This window comes from Dipodomys ordii, unplaced genomic scaffold (genome assembly GCF_000151885.1).
Source record: "Dipodomys ordii isolate 6190 unplaced genomic scaffold, Dord_2.0 Scaffold5, whole genome shotgun sequence".
NCBI lineage: Eukaryota > Metazoa > Chordata > Mammalia > Rodentia > Heteromyidae > Dipodomys > Dipodomys ordii.
The window spans coordinates 20557073-20564149 of record NW_012267221.1 but is presented as its reverse complement, the minus strand read 5'-3'; the positions used below and the strand labels follow the sequence as shown (position 1 = coordinate 20564149).

Here is a 7077-nt window from a genome sequence, read left to right as displayed (position 1 = left end):
TTTTTTTTTTAATGAAAAAGCCAGGTACCAGCAGGTGATGCCTGTAATCTTAGTTACTCAGGAGGCTGAGATCTAAGGTTCATGGGGGTTTTTTTGTTTTGTTTTGTTTTTTTGGGTCTGGTCGTGGGACGTGAACTCTGGGCCTGGACACTGTCCCTCAGCTTTTCAGCTCAAGGCTAGCATTCTACCACTTGAGCCACAGCGCCACTCCCGGCTTTTTGCTTTTTGCTTATGTGGTACTGAGGAATTGAACCCAGGGCCTCATGCATGCAAGGCAAGCACTCTACCACTGAGCCACCTTCCCAGCCCCGAGGTTCATGGTTTGAAGCCAGTCTAGGTAGGAAAGTCCGTGAGACTCTTATCTCCAATAAACCACCAGAAAACCAGAAGTGGTGCTGTGGCTCACAGTAGTAGAGCACTAGACTTGAGCTGAAGAGTTCAGGAACATCGCCCAGAGTTCAAGCCCCATGACCAAAAAAATATGAAAAAGGAAAAACAATGAAAAATAGAAGTTCACAATATAGAAAAACTAATCAAATAAAATCTTCCTGACAAAATTTTTAAATAAATGATTCCTGTACTTGAGCTAACAAAAAGTGATTAAACTATTTTATATAACAGTGTCAAGTGTAGAAATACTCAATAATTTAAGTTTTATAATGTAAAATTTATATTATTATAAAATCAGAGGCCAGGGCTGGGAAGGTAGCTCAGTGTAGAGTGCTTGCCTTGCATGCATGAGGCCCTGGGTTCGATTCCTCAGCATCACATAAGAAAAAAGAAAAAAGCCGGAAGTGGCACTGTGGCTCAAGCGGTAGAGCGCTAGCCTTGAGCTGAAGAGTTGAGGGACAGCGCCCAGGCCCAGAGTTCAGGCCCCACGACTGGACCCAAAAATAAATTAATTAATTAATTAAAAAAAATGAAATCAGAGGCCAAGTAATCCAAAAGTTTAGAATGTCAAAAAATACAGAAGTGATTGTTGGTATTGCTTAAAGGCAAAGTAAAATATGAATATATCATACCAAAAGAGACCTGGGTTCACTAACATAAATTAGTTGAGAACTCTAAACAGGTCACTTAATTTTTCTGGGATTCAAGTTTCTTTGTTTACAAAATAAGAAAATCTCTTAACAACTACCTAAAGGTAGACATTACTTAAAAAACAAATCTACATTTTACTCTTAAGTTATAGAATACCAAATTTCTTTTCTCTTTTTTTTCTTTTTTTTTTTGCTAGTCCTGTGGCTTAAACTCAAAGCTTGGGCACTATCCCTGGGCTTCTTTTTGCTGAAGGATAGCACTCTACCACTTGCTCTACAGTGCCACTTCTGGCTTTTCTGTTTATGTGGTACTGAGGAATCGCCCCTGGGCTTCATGCATGCTAGGTAAGCACTCTACCACTAAGCCACATTCCAGCCCAAAGAACCCAATTTCTTATTAAAGCAGTTTACGTAAACCATAATTTCTCCTCATACTTTACTTACCAGAAGTCAGATCTTTGTAGTTTTGCTGATTTGTCAAAACCTGAGTAAGAACAGACCTCATTGCTCCTCCCATTTTAGTGAGTTCTTCTAGAAAGGAAATTTGAGGTTCCAAAAGTTGAAGGACTTTGTTAAGATCTTTTTCTGATGGTACATCAGCTGCTAATTGAAAAAATGCAAAAATTATTAAGACAGAATGTATTTTATATATAAATAAAATTAAGAAGTTTAAGATATTTTCTCAAAATTATATTTATTCTCTTTACATTACACCGGAATAATGATAGTATTTTATAATCACTGTATTTTATAATTTTAAAAAGTCAATATTATGGGCTGGGAAGGTGGCTCAGTGGTAGAGGGCTTGCCTTGCATGCATGAGGCCCTGGGTTCGATTCCTCAGCACCACATAAAGCAAAAAGAAAAAAGCTGGAAGTGGCGCTGTGGCACAAGTGGTAGAGCGCTAGCCTTGAGCTGAAGAGCTGAGGGACAGTGCCCAGGCCCAGAGTTCAGGCCCCACGACTAGACTCCCCCCCAAAAAATAAAAATAAATAAATAAATAAATAAAAAGCCAATATTAAGAACTCTATTAGAAAACTGCTATCTACCCAGCATTAGCCTAGAGCTAACTTGTTCAGTAATTCAGTCCTCCCAAAAGAAGACATGAACCATAAGGTATTAAGCATTTATCTGAAGGTGAGGGTCCTACACTTCCAGATGTATAAATGTAATACTAAAATCATTTCAAATTAAGGTAGTCTTTAAGAAAAAAACTAAGATTGATGGGTGTTGGTGGCTAACACCTGTAATCCTACCTACTCAGGAGGCTGAGATCTGAAGATCGTGGTTCAAAGCCAGCCCAGGCAGAAAATCCATGACACTCATCTCCAATAAACCACCAGATAAAACTACCCAGAAAAAACCCGAAGTGGCACTGTGGCTCAAGTGTAGACTGCTAGCCATGAGCACAGAGAGGCTCAGGAACAGAGCCCAGGCTCTGAGTTCAAGCCCCAGGACTAGGCAAATAATAATAATAATGATGAAAGTAGAAGAAGAAGAAGGAGGAGAAGGAGGAGGAAGAGGAAGAAGGAGAAGGCGAAGGAGAAGGAGAAGCAGCAGCAGCAGCAGCAGCAACCACAGCGGCCGCAGCCAGGCACTGGTGGCTCACGCCTGTAATCCTAGCTATTCAGGAGGCTGAGATCTGAGGATCATGGTTCAAAGCCAACTGGGGCAGTAAAGTCTGTGAGACTCTTATCTCCAATAAACCACTCAGCAATGGCTCAAATGGTAGGGTGCTTGCCTTGAGCTGAAGAGCTGAGGGACAGCGTTCAGGCCCAGAGTTCAAGCCCCATGCCCAATAAAATAAATAAAATAATAGTAATAATAATAATAAATATGGACAAAATTAGTCCTATTAGTCAAAATGTTAGTTTCACAATTAATTGTGTATGCCAAATAATTCATCCTCTATAGAGTCAACAGTGTCATGGTTGCTGAAGGTGGCTGGGAAGGTGGCTCAGTGGTAGAGCGCTTGCCTTGCATGCCTGAGGCCCTGGGTTCGATTCCTCAGCACCACATAAGCAAAACGAAAAAAGCCGGAAGTGGCGCAGTGGCTCAAGTGGTAGAGCGCTAGCCTTGAGCTGAAGAGCTGAGGGACAGTGCCCAGGCCCAGAGTTCAGGCTCCACGACCGGACCCAAAAAATAAAAAAATAAATAAATAAAAGCACTAAAATGAGAGAAAACGTTTTTTATGAACATATGCAAAAACATGTATAATTTAAAGATTAATTTCACTAAAAAAATTTTTTTAAAGAAAAAAGAAAGCCAGTTAGGGAAGGGATTGCAGAGCTAGGAGAAGAGATTTTTAGGGGGAGTTAAAAAGAGGAAGTCTTGGCCAATAAATAAAAAAGAATATTAAAAATTAGAAGAAATGTTTTACAGATGTTGAATACTAAAATTAAGAAACTAAACACAGGGCTGGGAAGGTGGCTCTGTGGTAGAGTGCTTGCCTTGCATGCATGAGGCCCTGGGTTCGATTCCTTAGCACCACATAAGCAAAAAAAGCTGGAAGTGGCGCTATGGTTCAAGTGGTAGAGCACTAGCCTTGAGCTGAAGAGCTGAGGGACAGCGTCCAGGCCTGGAGTTCAGGCCCCACGACCAACAAAAAATAAAAAAATAAACTAAATACATTTAGAGTTTAATCATAATTGGGTAGAAAAACGAAACACATACAGGAAAAATGAGTTCCTACATGTCCAAGAAAAGGAAAAATTAATTTCACTCAACTTTTATTCAACATTTAAAACCTTGGATGTATACAGTCAAAAAAAAAATATATATATATATGTATATATATCATATACTATATACTGTTCATTTTTACATTCTCTTCCAATGACTTTTATAATAACAATGGATGTTATATAGCAATACACATATACTATACTGTATACTATTCATTTTTACATTCTCCTCCAATGACTTATAGTAACAATAGATGTTTAGTTATTGTTTGCTTTTTTTCACGGTCTCTGGCTCAAGTTCTAAAAATGATCCAAGGATGTAGGGTAACATAAGAAAAATAACTCAAAGCAACTGTGAAACTACAGGACCTCTCTGACCTTCCATGACCTGGGATTAATTTATAGTGATCTCAAAAACATGAAATATAAGACAGAATTAAAACATAGACAGAATTAATGCTGAGCACAAAGTGGTAGTAGGAAAATTTCATGAATCTACATTCAACAAGTTCATTTTTAGAAAAAAGAGTTCTAATCATTTCTTCAGATAATTTTCCAATAATTTTAACAGATAATTATCATACCCATTAACTTATGTCACCTACCTTTTAATTAGCATGTATTAGTTCCACTGTAACATTTCCATACATAAATGAAATATAGCAACCACACCCATCTTATCTAATTTTCTATCACTCTCATTTAATTTTCCCTTTATCACTCCTATCTACTTTTTCTATTTTGTTTCTGATCCTGAAGCTTGACCTCAGGGCCTGTGTACTGTCTCTGAGTTTTGTTGTTCAACACTAGCACTCTGCCACTGGAGCCATAGCTCCATGTGCTGCTTTTTTGGTGCTTAACTAGATAGAGACTGCAGACTCATGGACATTCCTGCCCACATGCCTTCAAACCACAGTCTTCAGAGCTGTCTCCTGAGGAGCTAGGATTATAGGCATTAGCCACTGGCACCTGGCTCATCTAATTTTCTGAATACCTAAATGTCACCAAAAGAATTTAATTAAATACACCTTTAGGTGAAGTAATCTTTGATAAAATAACATAATAAGGTTTTTTTAAGAAACTGCTTCTACATATTACTTATGCAAAGTAGAATGTTTGTAATACAAATGTAAATTCCCCAAAAAGTCTATAAACTAGATATAAGAAATAATTTTTTTTGGGGGGGTCCGGTCATGGAGCCTGAACTCTGGGCCTGGGCACTATCCCTCAGCTCTTCAGCTCAAGGCTAACACTCTACCACTTGAGCCACAGCGCCATTTCCGGTTTGTTTTTTTTTCCTGCTTACATGGTTCTGAGGAATCGAACCCAGGGCCTCATGTATGCAAGGCAAGCGCTCTACCACGGAGCCACCTTCCCAGCCCTGAGAAATAATTTTTAAAAAGGCAATTTCAATTATATGTGGGGGTCTTTCCACCTAAAGAAACAGTTTGAGGCAAAATCAAAATAGTACTTTTCTATATTTTAAGATAAATATTCTGAGAAAAGCACTTATTTTGCTTAAGATGTACAAATAAGGAAAGTACAGCCAGTGGCTCAGGCCTGTAATCTTAGCTGCTCAGGAGGCTGAGATCTAAAGATTGAAGTTCAAAGCCAGCCCAGGTACATAAGTCTAAGAGAATTTTAGCTCCAATTAACTAGCAAAAAGCTGGAAGTGGAAGTGTGGATTAAGTGGTAGAGTGCCAGATTAGAACTAAAAAGCCAAAGGAGGGGCTGGGAAGGCGGCTCAGTGGTACAGTCCTTGCCTCACATGCATGAGGCCCTGGGTTCAATTCCTCAGCACCACATAAACAGAAAAAGTGGGAAGTGGTGAGCTGTGGTGCAAGAAGTGGTAAAGGGCTAACCTTGAGCTGAAGACCTAAGGACAGCACCTAGGCCCACAGTTCAAGTCCCACAACCGAACAAAAAAGAAAACTAAGGGAGAGGGCTAGGAATGTGACTTAGTGGTAGAGTGCTTTCCTAGCATGCACGAAGCCCTGGGTCCAATTCCTTAGTACCACATAAACAGAAAAAGCCAGAGGTGGCGCGGTGGCTCTATGGCACCGTGGTAGTGTTAGCCTTGAGCAAAAGCAGCTCTGGGTCAGTGCCCAGGCCCTTAGTTAATGCCCCAGGAATGACAAAAAAAAATCCAATGGATGGGGCTGGGAAGGTGGCTCAGTGGTAGAGTGCTTGCTTTGTATGCATGAGGCCCTGGTTCGATTCCTCAGCACCACATAAGCAGAAAAAGCCAGAAGTGGTGCTGTGGCTCAAGTGATAGAGCGCTAGCCTTGAGCTGAAAAGCTGAGGGACAGTGCCCAGGCCCAGAATTCAGGCCCCACAACCAACAAAAAAAAAAAAAAAGAAAGAAAGAAAATAAAAAAGAAAAAACAATTCAAGGGAGTACATGAGGCTCTGAGCTCAAGCCTCAGTATCAGCACACATGCACTCACACTCACTCACACTCTCTCTCACACACACACACACACAGCATAACGACATACAATATAGTTTTAGAATGGTGACATGTTGTACAATATTCTTAAACATTTTAAGGGTGACATGAATGGTAGAAATGTATACCAATTTCAAATGTCATATAAATTTATAGCATTAATGTTTAAAATATAAAAATAATGCAAACGGGGATGGGAAGGTGGCTCAGTGGTAGAGCGCTTGCCTTGCATGCATGAGACCCTGGGTTCAATTCCTCAGCACCACATAAGCAAAAAGAAAAAAGCCGGAAGCGGAGCTGTGGCTCAAGTGGTAGAGCGTTAGCCTTGAGCTGAAGAGCTGAGGGACAGTGCCCAGGCCCAGAGTTCAGGCCCCACGACCGGACCCAAAAAAAAATTAAAAAATAAATTAAAAATAATGCAAACTGAAGTATCACAGGATAAGAATGCAAGTATCATTAGAAAAGTAAAAAGATAGCACAAAAAGTTAATAAACTCGTGGCTGGGCGCCAGTGGCTCACGCCTGTAATCCTATCTACTCAGGAGGCTGAGATCTGAGGATCACAGTTCAAAGCCAGCCCGGGCAGGAAAGCCCGTGAGACTCTAATCTCCAATAAAGCACTAGAAAACTGGAAGTGGCCCTGTAGCTCAAGCGGTAGAGTACTCACCTTGAGCTGAAGAGTGCAAGGACCGTGCACAGACTCAGAGTTCAAGCCCCATGACCGACCAAAAAAAAAAGGTTAATAAAACTCTTTTCATCCTACTGTTATCTCTAATTCACAATGTCAAGCTAAGAACTTTAGTAAATACAAATATTTAACTAAAATATATCACTCAAAAATATGATGAGGGGGGCTGGGAAGGTGGCTCAGTGGTAGAGCGCTTGCCTTGCATGCCAGAGACCCT

General features: G+C 40.3%; 1 protein-coding gene across 2 annotated transcripts in view; it reads right to left on the bottom strand.

Moving 5' to 3' along the window:
- Ubr3 (ubiquitin protein ligase E3 component n-recognin 3 (putative)) overlaps window positions 1-7077 on the bottom strand; it is a 162347-nt gene that overhangs the window by 143279 nt on the left and 11991 nt on the right. The window lies entirely within an intron of this gene.